Here is a 16,699-nt window from a genome sequence, read left to right as displayed (position 1 = left end):
AAGGTGTGACCCTATAGGATCATATATTATTAGTAATATCACTCCATAATGATTCTTGGGCATATAGATTCAACACCTCAATTTAAACAGCCACTTGGGTCGTCTCTGCTCCTGGCCAGGATGTGAAACTTGCCCTAGTTCCACACCCTTCCTAACTCCTGGAAATCTTGAACGACTCTAATTCCCAAGTTTAATTCTATGAAGCTCTCTCATCTCTTAAATACGATGGATTCCCAACCCATCAACCTCATATAGCATGAACCTCCTATGACCCTCGTTAATCAATACTATAGTTCCATTACTAGCCCAACTCAATGATCGACCAATTCCTGAAATCCTGAAGAATACTCTTGAAATATTAACCAGTCTAATAACCCAATCACCTCCCATGATACCATAACAATTCCTTGAGTTCTTATGCTGGTGACTAAAAAACCATAACCATTGCCGTGAACTGATGAATCTTCACCCTTACATCCATTCTCAAAGAATCATTGAATTTTAACCATCTACAACCCATACAGAGATAAAAATCCATTGACATTTCCACTGAACAAAAAATTCATGCAACTGACACCACAATCTCCCTGCTACCACTCCTCTCCTAGCAACGGTAGTGTTTGAACCCCAAAAGTTCTTTCATAGATGATTGTCGATCCCACCAGATCAAAAGATAAAACAACTGAACCCTGAATTTACTGGAGAACTAAACTGCTAACCCTAACCACGGATCCTCTAAATAATACCCCTAAATTGATCCCTACAAATACGCGGATCAACAACTAAACACGCGGAAACCCGCTCAATAAGATATGACCCTTTAAAGATTCATTGAAGACTCTCGACATGCAAAATGGCATATATTAATATTTGATGGCCTAGAAAATAGCAGAGAACTAACCCGAGATATAACTTACTCAAAGCCAAGCAAAATTCCAAAGCAATACAAATTCCCGATAACAACCCAGAAGAAAGTAGAAGATAATATACCCACAAAAGCATCTTAAGGAATCCTAACCTTCTCCTCCTAAGTTACCTTGACCATCCTAAGGACATGGTGCAAAAATCCCATTCGATATCCCAATCACAAGAACTAACAATAGGATCCTCCTGCCAGAAGGATTCTAGGGATCCATAATCTTTAGGCTCCAGATGAGACCCCAACTACCCTACTAAAACCTCGGCCCGAAAGGCCCCAAGATGACCATCCAAGAGCTCGAAAATCCCTTCCTTGACTGAACTAAAGACCACCGGGGTCCATTCTAAAATATTGTGAGTAATCTCTGATGAGATGAACTCCTACATCCACGCATCAATCAACTCAGTACCTACACCTATGTCACACCCCCGAACCAGACGGCGGAAACGTCCGGGGGCTGTCGTGACTCAATTGAATACCATAACATTGAATATACATGAAACATAACAACATTCGTCACCATTCATCGACATAGTACAACCAGTAGTGTTTACATATCATACATTGTTTAAACATTACATTCCCCAAAAATTAAGTTGTTCAATTCATACAAAAATAAACCGCAACCGTCACTGGATATGATTTCCCTTGATTCACTGGCTCCCTGAGAATACAAGTATTTTGAAAAACGTCAACATATGAAATGTTGGTGAGTTCATAAGTAGTGTTTGAAATCGAATGTTTGTATTGTTTGAAGAACCACCAGAAAATCCGATATTTTCTGAAAAGATAAGTTTCCGAAAACGTTTGTGAAGATCCATAAGTATGCTTGTTTGTTTCTATACTTGTAAAAAAAAATGTTCGTTTAGAATGTATGCATTTCAAATTTGTAAGTATTGAAAACCCTAGGAAAACCCGATGTTCTCCTAGTTCCTTGAATTACGTGATGTTACATTGAAACCATTGCATAGCGTATAGTGTCAGTCCCAGGCGACGTTGGAAGGTTTTCGAGCAGGATTATTTACTACAAACCCGCGTTACACAAACGCCCAGTTTATAGTTATACTAACGACACCGAAGGCGTCGTCAATACTAATCGCGTTATCCAATCGCCCTGACTAGGTGAAGTCCCACATCCGAAGAGAAAGAGGTCACGAAGACCCCGGTAACTCCATTAGCCGGTTGGGGATAAAATGTACGAGGGGTCCCCGACCCGCCTCGCATGAAATGTAGACTTTACTAGCAATACCAAAGGACCCTTGGGGACCGGTGGTATACAAGCCATTGAAAGTCCATTTACGTTGTGTCGGATCGGTAAAACCCAACACACCGTAAAAAAAAATGTCTTCGGGCCTTAAGATCAGGTCATTGGGCTAGCTAGGCTCAACGAACAAGATTTTACACTTGTGGGGCCCAAAGATGGTGCGTAGACGTCTGTGCACACTCGCATGTATATGTATTACCAAACGTTACTTGTATGAATCGTAGTGTCGTAGTGTTAGTAGTTGTAGATTTCTATTGGCTCGAGACCGAGCCAATTCGTTTAACAACGACTTTTGGGTATTGTAATGTATTGTATTTCGTCGATAGTCGCGGTGCAATTATTTGATCAAATTGTGTACATTGAACTAGTCTTGAAATATTCCTGTTTTCAGCCCCTCATTATTTGTAAAATTTACATTTTCAACCCTTTTTATTAAATACTTCCCGGTTTGGTCCTTAAACTATTTTTCTTGACATTTTAACACCAAAAATTATTGAAATTAATATTTTTCAGCAAATTTTTCATAGAAAACAGTTTAAGTCCTTGAAAATGCAGTTTTCTCGGTTTTAATCCCTTCTTTTCGCAACTTTGACAATTTTGGCCCAAATTGGAAAATTTTTGCAACTTTGGTCCTTTTTAAATTTAAAAAGCATTTTAAACCTTTGAAAAGGATTTGGAACACTTATAGTCTGCTGTTTTACAGAATGTTACAGTTTTGGCCCTCCAAAACAGAAAAATTCGCATAATGGGCCTTATTGGGCCGAAAATTTCATTTTTAGCCCATTAAGCTTGGAATTTATGTTTTTAATCCCCTAAATGAGTATATTTCCAGAAATTTATTTATGGAAACTGTTTTGGCACACTTCATCCATCAGAATCTGTGAAATGTCAATTTGGGCCCTTATTTTTGCATTTTTCACATTTTAAGCCCAAAATTTGTGTTTTTAACCCAAAGAAAATTATTACTAAACCACTTAGCCATTTTTCTTGAAACACTTTGTGTTTAGAAATATATTTGAAGCTAAAATCATTTAACACAAGATATATCTCGGTTTTGATGGGTTTTAAGGCTAGATCCAACATAAAAACACATAAAAGCATACATCTAAGCATGGAAATCATACAAGGCATACAAAACACATATAGATCTACACTTTCACTTGTATTCCCCCCCCCCCCCCACAAAACTCATAAAAACAGAAAATAGGGGGTATGAAGCTCACCTTGGGGTGTTGATTCGGTTTTGCAAGGAAAAATGGAAGGAAAAATGAAATGTTTTTGGCCTTAGCTCCCTTTGAAGAAGATCTCGAGTTTTGAGATGGTTCTAGGATACAAGATCACGATTTTTGCATAGATTAGGAAAGGATTTTGATAACAAAAGAATTTAAACCATAGATCTATGCATAATCTTACCTTAGATGAAGAATTTTGTGGAGATTTCCTCTTGAATGCTTCCTAGAACTCGAGATTTTGGAGAGGGAAGAAGAAGAAGCCTTGAGTGAATTTTAGAGAGAGTTTGTGAGTGTTTTGTGTGTGTGTGGTGTTGCTCTCGGCCGAAACAAAGAGAGAGGAGAGAAAAAGAAGTGACCTTGATATGATGTTTGCTTGGAAACATGAGTTATATGCATGGAAGTCCAACATGTAAAGGTGAGGTGGCAACCCAAGGTCAACTCTCCCTTTTCCTTGGGCTTGGGCCGAGAATGGGGAGGGAAGAAGGAAAAATTGGGCTTTTTGCCCCTAAGCCCAACATTAGAGGTAGTTTAGGGTATTTATTGGCCTTATAAATTAAAATTGTGATTTTTATGCTTTATTAAGCTAGGTTAGGTTAAATTATGGATCAAAGCTTGTGATTTATTTCATTCTAGGCCCAATATGACCTAAAATGTTGAAATAAATTGGTGTGGGTCCAATTAGAGCCCAATTGGGGTCCTAAGCCTATGATAGTCCAATTGGAAGCTTATTGGTCCATTTGGATCCAAATAGGAAGTCCTAGTCCAAAATGGACTTAACAAGAACTTCTAGGGTCTCCAATTGTTTGATGACTACTTGTAGTGCTTGTATATTGTATTTGATTGGAGTTTTTGATTCACATTAGGTTGAATGTATAGATTACATGACACAAAATTTCCAGTTGTGACATCATCCCCCCGTTAGAGGGAATTTCGTCCCGAAATTCTGTTTGGAAGCTAGATTTGAGAATGCTAGAATAGGTGAGGGTACTTTTGCTTCATTTGATCTTCGCGTTCCCACGTGAATTCTGGCCCACGCTTTGCGTTCCACCGTACCTTCACGATCGGGATGCGACTCTGCTTAGTACGCTTCACCTCCCTGTCCATGATTTCGATTGGCTCTTCGACGAACAGGAGATTCTCATTGATTTCGATTTCGTCAAGAGGAATGACTAGGGTTTCATCTGACAGGCACTTTTTCAGATTAGAAACATGGAACACGGGGTGTACACCGTTTAGCTCTGCAGGTAGTTGTAGTCTGTATGCTACTGGACCTATTCGGGCGACGATTTCGAAAGGTCCAATGTATCGCGGGTTCAGCTTTCCCCGTTTTCCGAAACGTATAACCCCTTTCCAGGGTGAGACCTTCAACAATACTCGATCACCGACCTGGAATTCTAAGGGCTTTCGCCGTTTATCAGCGTAGCTCTTTTGCCGGTCACGCGATGCCTGTAATCGAGCTTTGATCTGGACAATCTTTTCTGTGGTCTCGCGAATGATTTCCGGTCCCGTTAATGCCCTGTTTGACGTATGTGTTCTTGCTAGCTGGGTGTCACCTACTTCAGCCCAACATAACGGTGATCTACATTTACGCCCGTACAGTGCTTCGAAAGGGGCCACCTTAATGCTCGAATGATAACTATTGTTATATGAAAACTCGATCAACGGTAGGTGGGTATCCCAAGACTTTCCGTAGTCTATCACACATGCACGAAGCATGTCTTCAAGCGTCTGAATGGTTCGTTCGCTTTGACCGTCCGTTTGTGGGTGATACGCGGTGCTCATATCAAGATGAGTTCCCATGGCCTTGTGGAGCGACTGCCAAAAGCGTGACGTGAACCTACTGTCCCTATCCGAGATGATAGATTTTGGAACTCCATGAAGTCTTACGATCTCTCGTAGGTACAAACGCGTCAGCCTCTCCATCTTGTAGGACTCTTTGATGGGCAGGAAATGGGCAGATTTCGTCAGTCGGTCGATTATTACCCATATGGTGTCCAATCCGTCCGACGTCTTGGGCAGCTTGGTCACGAAGTCCATAGAAATCCCCTCCCATTTCCACTCAGGGATTGCCGGTTGCTGTAACAATCCGGAAGGTTTCTGGTATTCCGCTTTTACCTTGGCACACATAAGGCACTTACTAACATAAGTTGCGATTTCCGCCTTCATGTTAGGCCACCAATAGTGCTGCTTAATGTCCAAATACATCTTGTCCGAACCAGGATGAATGGAGTATCGTGTCTTGTGGGCTTCCTTCATAACGATCTCCCTGAATCCTCCGATCTTTGGAACCCAAATACGGTTCATGAAGTAGTATACCCCATTCTCTTTGACTTCCAGGTTCTTCTCCATTCCGCGTAATGCCTCGCTAGTTCTATTTTCCGTTTTCATAGCCTCTGCCTGGACTGATGCAATTTGAGCGGTCAGATGAGACTGAATGGTTATCGAGTGCGTTTTCGTACGGCGATTTGTGTACTCCTTCCGACTTAATGCGTCAGCTACCACGTTGGCCTTGCCTGGATGGTACTTGATCTCGCATTCGTAGTCGTTCAACAACTCCACCCATCTTCGTTGTCTCATGTTCAGCTCCTTCTGATTCAAGATGTGCTGGAGGCTCTTGTGGTCTGTGAAGATGGTGCACTTTGTACCGTACAGGTAGTGCCTCCAAATTTTTAGGGCGAAGACCACGGCTCCCAGTTCTAGGTCATGGGTTGTGTAATTTACTTCGTGCGTCTTTAGTTGACGGGACGCATATGCTATCACTCTTCCACGTTGCATGAGAACGCAACCTAAACCTTGATTTGACGCGTCACAGTAAACTACAAAATCTTCCGTTCCTTCGGGTAGAGATAGTACAGGAGCGCTACAAAGAGCTTGCTTCAAGGCTCGAAACGCAATCTCTTGTCGGTCTGTCCACTTGAATGGTACACTCTTTTGCGTAAGCAAGGTAAGTGGCTTGGCGATTTTAGAGAAGTTTTGGATGAATCTCCTATAGTAGCCTGCTAGGCCTAAGAACTGACGAATTTCTGTGGGCGTAGTCGGAGTTGCCCATCCTTCCACAGCTTTGACCTTAGCGGGATCCACATGAATTCCATCTTGGCTAACTACGTGACCGAGGAAATTCACGCTCCGTAGCCAAAACTCACACTTAGAGAGTTTGGCGTAAAGCCTTTCCGATCGCAGCGTCTCTAGGACTTGTCGGAGATGTTGGCCATGCTCCTCTTTGCTTCGAGAATAGACGAGGATGTCATCGATAAACACAATGACGAAGTTGTCCAAGAACGGTCGACAGATTCGGTTCATTAGGTCCATAAATGCGGCGGGTGCATTTGTTAGACCGAAGGGCATTACGACGAATTCATAATGTCCATAGCGGGTTCGGAAAGCGGTTTTAGGAATATCTTCTTCTCGGACCTTGAGTTGATGGTATCCGGACCGTAGATCTATTTTAGAAAAATAGCTAGCTCCTTGGAGCTGGTCGAATAGATCATCGATTCGTGGGAGTGGGTAGCGGTTTTTAACAGTGAGTTTATTCAACTCTCGGTAATCGATGCACATTCTGAAAGATCCGTCCTTCTTTTTGACAAAGAGCACCGGAGCTCCCCACGGCGAGTAGCTAGGTCGGATAAATCCCTTGTCCAGAAGCTCACTGAGTTGGCTGGACAATTCCTGCATTTCAGCAGGTGCCAATCGATATGGTGATTTAGCGAGGGGAGTTGCTCCTGGGACGAGGTCGATTCGGAACTCAACCTGTCTCTCTGGGGGTACTCCTGGAAGATCTTCAGGAAACACGTCCGGGAATTCACACGCTACTGGAATGTCTCGGTTGTTAATTTCTTCTTTAGCCTTGTCCACTATGTGGGCCAAGAACGCTAAGTTGTTCTTTCGCAGATGTTTTTGTGCTTTGATGCACGAGATAAGACGAAGATTCGTGCTAGGTTTGTCTCCGTAAATTACTAGGGTTTCGTGATTCGGGAGACGAAGGCGAACGGCCTTCTCGTGGCACATAATCTCAGCATGGTGGGGGCTTAACCAATCCATGCCGATAATCACATCGAAACTCCTAATTGACACTGGCATCAGATCTATTCGTAAGACGTGTTGGTTAAGGGTTAGGGTACATCCGATGTAGATCTCCCTAGTGGATTCGGTTTTCCCATTGGCCATTTCCACCGTATAGGTTTCATTTAGCTTCTGGGGTTGTTGTTTTAATAAATGTTTAAACTTCTCGCTTACGAAACTTCGCTCCGCTCCGGTATCAAATAAGATGCATGCATAAGCGTGGTTTAGGAGGAACGTACCGGTCACAACTGCGGGGTCCTGCACTGCATCACTCTGACCCATAGTCAGCATTCTTCCTGCTCCTCTGTTTCCTGAGTTGTTGTTGTTGTTAGGGCAGTCTCGACGGAAATGTCCCGTCCTTCCACACTCGAAACAGGTGTGGCTAGGCCCTGCGTTGTTGCCGCCGGCATTGGTGTTGTTGGTATTGCGGTGGTTGTTGTTGTTGTTCTGGTTGTTTCCCTGACTCTGGTTCTGAGAAGGATAAGTCCTGCAGAACCTTGCAGTGTGTCCCCTTCGGTTGCAACTGGTGCAATGGAACTCCCTACATTCTCCTTGGTGATGGAAACCGCACTTGTTGCATTTGGGATGATTACCGGAATAGGGTTTTGAGGTATTTGAAGCAGCTGAGGTTGGAGCATGTGATGTGACTGGTACCGGCGCAGTGACAGCGTGAACTGCCACCGTTTGCTGCTTTTTAGAGGTCTCGGGACCCTGACGCCCCTTCCTCTTGTTGTTCCATCCTTTCTTACCATCACTCTCCTTCTTCTTCTCAGTCTCTACCGGTTTCTCGCCCTTTTTGTGGTTATGATCGTATAGCCTCTTTGCCAATCTCTTCGCACTGTCAAAAGTTTCAGGGTTCGCAGCTATCACATTCCCTTGAATGGGGGATGTCAGTCCCCAAATGAATCGTTCAATCTTCTTTCCCTCTGATGTGATCATACCCGGGCACAACAGGGATAGTTCGCTGAATCTCGATATGTAAGCATCGATGTTCCCATTCTGCACCGTGAGATTCCATAGTTCCTGCTCCATCTTCTGTATTTCGCCTCGGGGGCAGTACTCAGCCGTCAACATCTCTTTCATTTCTGCCCAGGGAATAGAGTTGGCGACAGGAAGTGTCATAGCTTCTACATGACCATTCCACCAAGTGAGTGCTTGGTCCACAAAAGTGCAGGCCGCGAACTTCACTTTCATCTGCTCGGGGCATTCGCATATCTCGAATACCGACTCTACCTTCTCGATCCATCGCTTCAGGGCGATCACTCCTCCGGTACCGTTGAAAGTTCGGGGTTTAGCGTTCGCAAAGTCCTTGTAGGTGCACGTTTTAGTGAGTCCTTGGTTCGTCCCGTTGTTCGAACTTCCGGATCCTTGCCCGTTACCTCCTCCGTTGTTCCCTCGGTGAAGTTGTGCCATAGCCGCTGTGACTGCAGCAGACACGGCTGCCTAGAAAGCAGTGGAGTCAACTTCCGGCGGGGTTGGATCGGGATTTCCGCGAGTAGCTGGGCGAGGCATCTTTCTGTCACGAAACGGAAAGATGTTGAGTGCACGTGGTTTCTGTGAGGTGGCGATTCTACTAACTAGGTGTATGGTACGAACCTAAATGTTACTATCATCAAGCATACAATCGTAACGTCTCAACACATAACAACTGGGAATATCATAGCAAAACACACAAAAGTTTATTAATATTATCCGCATTTAGTACAAGAAAATTTGCTCGTAGGAGCATACATAAGTAACGCTAATCCGACAGCATAACGGCTCCATGAGTAGTGTAGTCACTTAAACATAGAGCCGGAGTACATAACATAGTTCCTAATGATCTACTATGATAAGTCTACCCCTAACCGCGATGAGCTGTGTCAGGAGGTGGTGCTGAGGATGTGGATGCTCCCTGAAGACGAGCAACCAAGCGTTCCGCGTCCCGGAGTCGAGACTCCCACCGAACCTGTCTCATGTGAAACTCTCGAAGGACGTCACGCGTCTCCTGCTCCGCACGCTCGACCCTAGTCCTCAATTGGTGTACCTGATCCGCAGTGTCCTGGGCAAGATCGCCCGTATTCCGTAACCGTTTCACCATGACTGGAAGGGCTCGATCAGCCGACCCTCCGTCTCTCAGGTCAAAGAACTCGCGTGACATGCCGTACGGGGGTCGCTGTCCCTGCTGTCTGCTCCATCTCCAAAGGTCAATACCCCAGGGAGGTGTAGGGCCAGTGGGGCCCACTCGATATGCAGGCACCCGGATCGGGTAAGGGGGGTTGATGACTTCGGATTCCGCATCCGAATCACCCCTGTCGCTATCATCGGCATCCTCCTCGAGGTTTCCTTCATCTTCCTCTGATTCTGCAGGTTCGCCCTCAACTTCGGCCTCCGGTTCCCCGTCAGGTTCCTCTTCGGGGTCTTCCTTAGGCTCCTCCTCAGGTTCCTCCTCAGATTCCTCCTCAGGTTCCTCCTCCTCCTCTAGCCACCCGTTGTTTCCCTGATTAGGGAAGTAGGGGTCTCCCGGGTGATGAAAACCAGCCATGCGGTCTGCGCGAGTACGTACATATGCTAACATTATCCTAGGATGCTATGACTATTGTACAGACTACGCAAACATTCTCTTTTTGGGTGATAAGGGTATAGTTTTAGGTTCCCTGGCTATCCCGATCTCATCAAGACGTGTGTTAGTTTTACCTTGGAGAGAATGTAGTTGATCAGGCTACATTCACTCCTTGGTATCACTAAGAACAGTCCCGAATTAACCGAGATACCAGTATTATTGTGTTTGATTCAGCGTTAGGTTCTTATCCCTAATGCAAGCAAGTGTGTTTTATTTACTTGTGTCGTTCAGAGTTATGTTAGTCCCTCTTTTTGGTTTATAGTTGCATATCAATGTATGGCTCGACATGCTAGTTCACTATAAACAAAGCTCTGATACCAACCTGTCACACCCCCGAACCAGACGGCGGAAACGTCCGGGGGCTGTCGTGACTCAATTGAATACCATAACATTGAATATACATGAAACATAACAACATTCGTCACCATTCATCGACATAGTACAACCAGTAGTGTTTACATATCATACATTGTTTAAACATTACATTCCCCAAAAATTAAGTTGTTCAATTCATACAAAAATAAACCGCAACCGTCACTGGATATGATTTCCCTTGATTCACTGGCTCCCTGAGAATACAAGTATTTTGAAAAACGTCAACATATGAAATGTTGGTGAGTTCATAAGTAGTGTTTGAAATCGAATGTTTGTATTGTTTGAAGAACCACCAGAAAATCCGATATTTTCTGAAAAGATAAGTTTCCGAAAACGTTTGTGAAGATCCATAAGTATGCTTGTTTGTTTCTGTACTTGTAAAAAAAAATGTTCGTTTAGAATGTATGCATTTCAAATTTGTAAGTATTGAAAACCCTAGGAAAACCCGATGTTCTCCTAGTTCCTTGAATTACGTGATGTTACATTGAAACCATTGCATAGCGTATAGTGTCAGTCCTAGGCGACGTTGGAAGGTTTTCGAGCAGGATTATTTACTACAAACCCGCGTTACACAAACGCCCAGTTTATAGTTATACTAACGACACCGAAGGCGTCGTCAATACTAATCGCGTTATCCAATCGCCCTGACTAGGTGAAGTCCCACATCCGAAGAGAAAGAGGTCACGAAGACCCCGGTAACTCCATTAGCCGGTTGGGGATAAAATGTACGAGGGGTCCCCGACCCGCCTCGCATGAAATGTAGACTTTACTAGCAATACCAAAGGACCCTTGGGGACCGGTGGTATACAAGCCATTGAAAGTCCATTTACGTTGTGTCGGATCGGTAAAACCCAACACACCGTAAAAAAAAATGTCTTCGGGCCTTAAGATCAGGTCATTGGGCTAGCTAGGCTCAACGAACAAGATTTTACACTTGTGGGGCCCAAAGATGGTGCGTAGACGTCTGTGCACACTCGCATGTATATGTATTACCAAACGTTACTTGTATGAATCGTAGTGTCGTAGTGTTAGTAGTTGTAGATTTCTATTGGCTCGAGACCGAGCCAATTCGTTTAACAACGACTTTTGGGTATTGTAATGTATTGTATTTCGTCGATAGTCGCGGTGCAATTATTTGATCAAATTGTGTACATTGAACTAGTCTTGAAATATTCCTGTTTTCAGCCCCTCATTATTTGTAAAATTTACATTTTCAACCCTTTTTATTAAATACTTCCCGGTTTGGTCCTTAAACTATTTTTCTTGACATTTTAACACCAAAAATTATTGAAATTAATATTTTTCAGCAAATTTTTCATAGAAAACAGTTTAAGTCCTTGAAAATGCAGTTTTCTCGGTTTTAATCCCTTCTTTTCGCAACTTTGACAATTTTGGCCCAAATTGGAAAATTTTTGCAACTTTGGTCCTTTTTAAATTTAAAAAGCATTTTAAACCTTTGAAAAGGATTTGGAACACTTATAGTCTGCTGTTTTACAGAATGTTACAGTTTTGGCCCTCCAAAACAGAAAAATTCGCATAATGGGCCTTATTGGGCCGAAAATTTCATTTTTAGCCCATTAAGCTTGGAATTTATGTTTTTAATCCCCTAAATGAGTATATTTCCAGAAATTTATTTATGGAAACTGTTTTGGCACACTTCATCCATCAGAATCTGTGAAATGTCAATTTGGGCCCTTATTTTTGCATTTTTCACATTTTAAGCCCAAAATTTGTGTTTTTAACCCAAAGAAAATTATTACTAAACCACTTAGCCATTTTTCTTGAAACACTTTGTGTTTAGAAATATATTTGAAGCTAAAATCATTTAACACAAGATATATCTCGGTTTTGATGGGTTTTAAGGCTAGATCCAACATAAAAACACATAAAAGCATACATCTAAGCATGGAAATCATACAAGGCATACAAAACACATATAGATCTACACTTTCACTTGTATTCCCCCCCCCCCACCACAAAACTCATAAAAACAGAAAATAGGGGGTATGAAGCTCACCTTGGGGTGTTGATTCGGTTTTGCAAGGAAAAATGGAAGGAAAAATGAAATGTTTTTGGCCTTAGCTCCCTTTGAAGAAGATCTCGAGTTTTGAGATGGTTCTAGGATACAAGATCACGATTTTTGCATAGATTAGGAAAGGATTTTGATAACAAAAGAATTTAAACCATAGATCTATGCATAATCTTACCTTAGATGAAGAATTTTGTGGAGATTTCCTCTTGAATGCTTCCTAGAACTCGAGATTTTGGAGAGGGAAGAAGAAGAAGCCTTGAGTGAATTTTAGAGAGAGTTTGTGAGTGTTTTGTGTGTGTGTGGTGTTGCTCTCGGCCGAAACAAAGAGAGAGGAGAGAAAAAGAAGTGACCTTGATATGATGTTTGCTTGGAAACATGAGTTATATGCATGGAAGTCCAACATGTAAAGGTGAGGTGGCAACCCAAGGTCAACTCTCCCTTTTCCTTGGGCTTGGGCCGAGAATGGGGAGGGAAGAAGGAAAAATTGGGCTTTTTGCCCCTAAGCCCAACATTAGAGGTAGTTTAGGGTATTTATTGGCCTTATAAATTAAAATTGTGATTTTTATGCTTTATTAAGCTAGGTTAGGTTAAATTATGGATCAAAGCTTGTGATTTATTTCATTCTAGGCCCAATATGACCTAAAATGTTGAAATAAATTGGTGTGGGTCCAATTAGAGCCCAATTGGGGTCCTAAGCCTATGATAGTCCAATTGGAAGCTTATTGGTCCATTTGGATCCAAATAGGAAGTCCTAGTCCAAAATGGACTTAACAAGAACTTCTAGGGTCTCCAATTGTTTGATGACTACTTGTAGTGCTTGTATATTGTATTTGATTGGAGTTTTTGATTCACATTAGGTTGAATGTATAGATTACATGACACAAAATTTCCAGTTGTGACAACCTAAGCCGGAACCAGAACCAGAACATGAACCCCATTCATAAGTGCTCAACACCATACTGAAGACAACATGCAAAAGATCCGAATATACCCAATAATACCCATCTCACAGGCTTCCTAGATTCTCCAAGATTCTTCCCGATTTGAGTATGGATCCTGTGCTTTTAGTAGTACGAGCCCAATACTACTTTCCACACCTATCCATACTTTCCTCAAGAATCCTCTCGAATCCACTAAGTCACCCTATCAAATCCATACACCATACACTCGCTACCACATGAAACAAAACCCACTGAAGCAATCCCTAGGATTTCCTAGGTTCTCGACCTCAGCCTGCCATTAGCTGCTGACGAACTCCTCATAATGTCAGTCACTCACCTCATGAATACAATGACATGCAACAAAGCTTATATAATCCTTCGAGTAATAGAATCATGTCTACAACAATTGGACTCGGACAAGAGCTGTGTAATAGGGTCAAATCCATAACTCTGAGATTATTCAACCTTTGTCACATATGGCTTGACATATTCACTTAATAGCTAACTCCCATCACCTAAGAGTTCCACAAAGCACAAAGAAAGAAGCATTTGTATAGTAACACTCAAATCCATAAAATATTCATGAGCATCCAATCCCACATACTACAACTCATATTAGGAGCTTCCATTCCTGCTACTGATCGCCTTACACATACAAACTATACCTAATCTAGCATCTCATGCTTCATAGGCTACAAGGCATCACAAATCAGGTCAGCCTATCACTAGCTAACCAGAACTAGTATGAAAGTCTAGAAGCTCATATAATAGGCATACAACACATCTCTACTAACATTCTATCATGCAAAAAACTGAGTAGATCCTTATCCCTAAGTAGCATGCGATTAACAGATTCATAAATTAAATCACACCAGATAAATGTATGGGTATTTTAGGAGAAACTTAATTGAGCTCGGTTGATTGTATGCACCACACCATTTCTTGTGTTCGAAAACTTGTTTTTCCCCCTTTTAAATCATTTTCTTTCATTTTTGAAAAACTTTACCAAATCATCAGTTTGCGTTTAGACACACCGGAGAGTATGTCTGAATCTCTCAAACTAAGGCTCTGATACCAACTTGTAACGTCCCAAAAATAATGACATAAAATTTTTGTTTTTAGATTAATAAAAAGTTAATAAATAACATTTCCATAAAACCAAGTTAATAGAGATTTATCAAAACATCATCAAATCAGAGAAAATCACAGAATACGGAAGCATGTGGTGTGTGCTCTACAATCATCTTGAGCTCTTCCATTTGAAAATCGAAGTGACTAAAACATAAATACCATACATACATAAATCAAATACTGGGCTGACACCTAGTATCTAGTCCTACTCGGCCTCAGGCCCCGCCCGACATCGAGCGCCACTCGGCTTCGGGCCCCACCCGACATCGAGCTCCGCTTGGATTACAAATCTGTCAATCACCAGGCCCCGCTTGACATTGGGCCCACCCAATACACACATAATCATATAACCATATAAGCATATAAACATATAATCTTACTAGAAGATGCAATAATCACAAGACCTAGCATACCATACAATCATCGAGCCCTACCCGACATCAGGCCTCACCCGGTAAGCATAAAAAACACATACTGATTACTAGTATACAATATACTCATCATGCCCGCCTGGCATCAGGCGTTGCCCGGTAAGCATACCATCAATCAACACATGTAAGCGTCACACATACATCTAGCATGCTAATATATAAACCATGGGTTGGCATTGGTGCCTTTGACCCCCTAAACCCAGTGAGGAAACTCACTCCATACTGCTGAATCGCATAGAAAATTCCTGGCTGCTAGCTGAAAGATCCCCAAAATTTAGTAGCTTGCAATTGTGATGAAGAATCTGTATCTAAAAGCTCAACTCCAACCAAGGATTGATTACTAAGTTTCTTTTTCTACAAGGTACAAAAACATAACAATTCAAGACCTAAGTAAATCCATATGAGAAAACCATCAAGGTTGCGACTTTACACCTCCAGAGGATAGATCTATCTGAATAGAGCTTGGATCCAAAAGCTCCAAGCTAATCAATGACTCTTCAAGAAGCTCCTTCTTCTTCCTCAAGCACCAAAATACACTTAAACCACTATGAAGCTCAAGAATCACTTAAATGGAGGCTAGGATTTCGTTCTTAGGGTTAGAGAGGATGTAGGCTAAAGGAAATGAGGGTTGGAGGTGAATTAAGGTCTTTAAATAGGGTACAAGACCCTACATTAGGGTTTTCATCTGGACTACGAATGCCTTGCGTTCCTAAAAGTGTCGACATCCACTTTTCTCCTGAACATCCAACGTTCACTCCTAGTACGCCCTGCGTACCTGTTTTGGTCCAAAACCCTTCTAACTTCAAATGATCAAAACTTTTGCATCCTTTATCTGTTTTCTACGTTATTTATACCACAAAAAGGTAACAAAAAGACCTATACTAATATCAACTTACATTTTCCTGAAAACCAATCGAACTCAAATCCAAAATTTATAAAATGCCCAAACCAACACCTTTACCGATACCCTTGGGCACTAAAACACAAACCAAACCATTTCATCACATAACTAACATCACCCACATGCAAATGGGTCTAAACCTTACTTCCCTAAGGTTTGAAGCCTCCTAGTAACAGATATTCGGTCACGGTCCTAAATTGTGAATCGACTTAAAATAGGATGTTACAACTCTCCCCCACTTAAATTAGATTTCCTCCTCAAATTCAATCCCTGCTACTTCCTTTGACAAACCAACCTCTTCTGACTAAACTCCCTAAAGTCCACATGAAGCTTTGAGAAGTTACCCCATAGTGGTGATTGACTGACTTCATGTCATTCAGAACCGTTCTAAACCATTCCCACAATACCCTAATTTCACAACCGAACCGATCCAACCCTTACAACCCTAAATTATCTCACTGATAACTGTTAAGGTAAGCTACCCAACCATTCCCATGAATATAATGAACAACCGTGAGGCATACTGAGAGATAAACCTTCTAGTGTTGAACAAGACACTACTTCCTTGAACTATTGAACCAACATACTGTTGCTGAGACTCCGAATCCCCATACTTGCCTGATCCCTACACAAATAGAGCCAAATTTAAAACATAATCACAAAAGCTTGATCCACCATCAAAACTGAAACCATCCTTACCCTTGAACCCTTCAATTAATGCCCTCGACATATAGATACCCTAATTCTTATCCTATTGAAAAGAAAATGCTACATATAAACACTCGCGATTCCAGACTCAAGATCACACTCAA

This window comes from Lactuca saligna, chromosome 5 (assembly GCF_052625555.1).
Source record: "Lactuca saligna cultivar CGN05327 chromosome 5, ASM5262555v1, whole genome shotgun sequence".
NCBI lineage: Eukaryota > Viridiplantae > Streptophyta > Magnoliopsida > Asterales > Asteraceae > Lactuca > Lactuca saligna.
The sequence above is the reverse complement of the archived record's forward strand: the minus strand, read 5'-3'. Positions refer to the sequence as shown.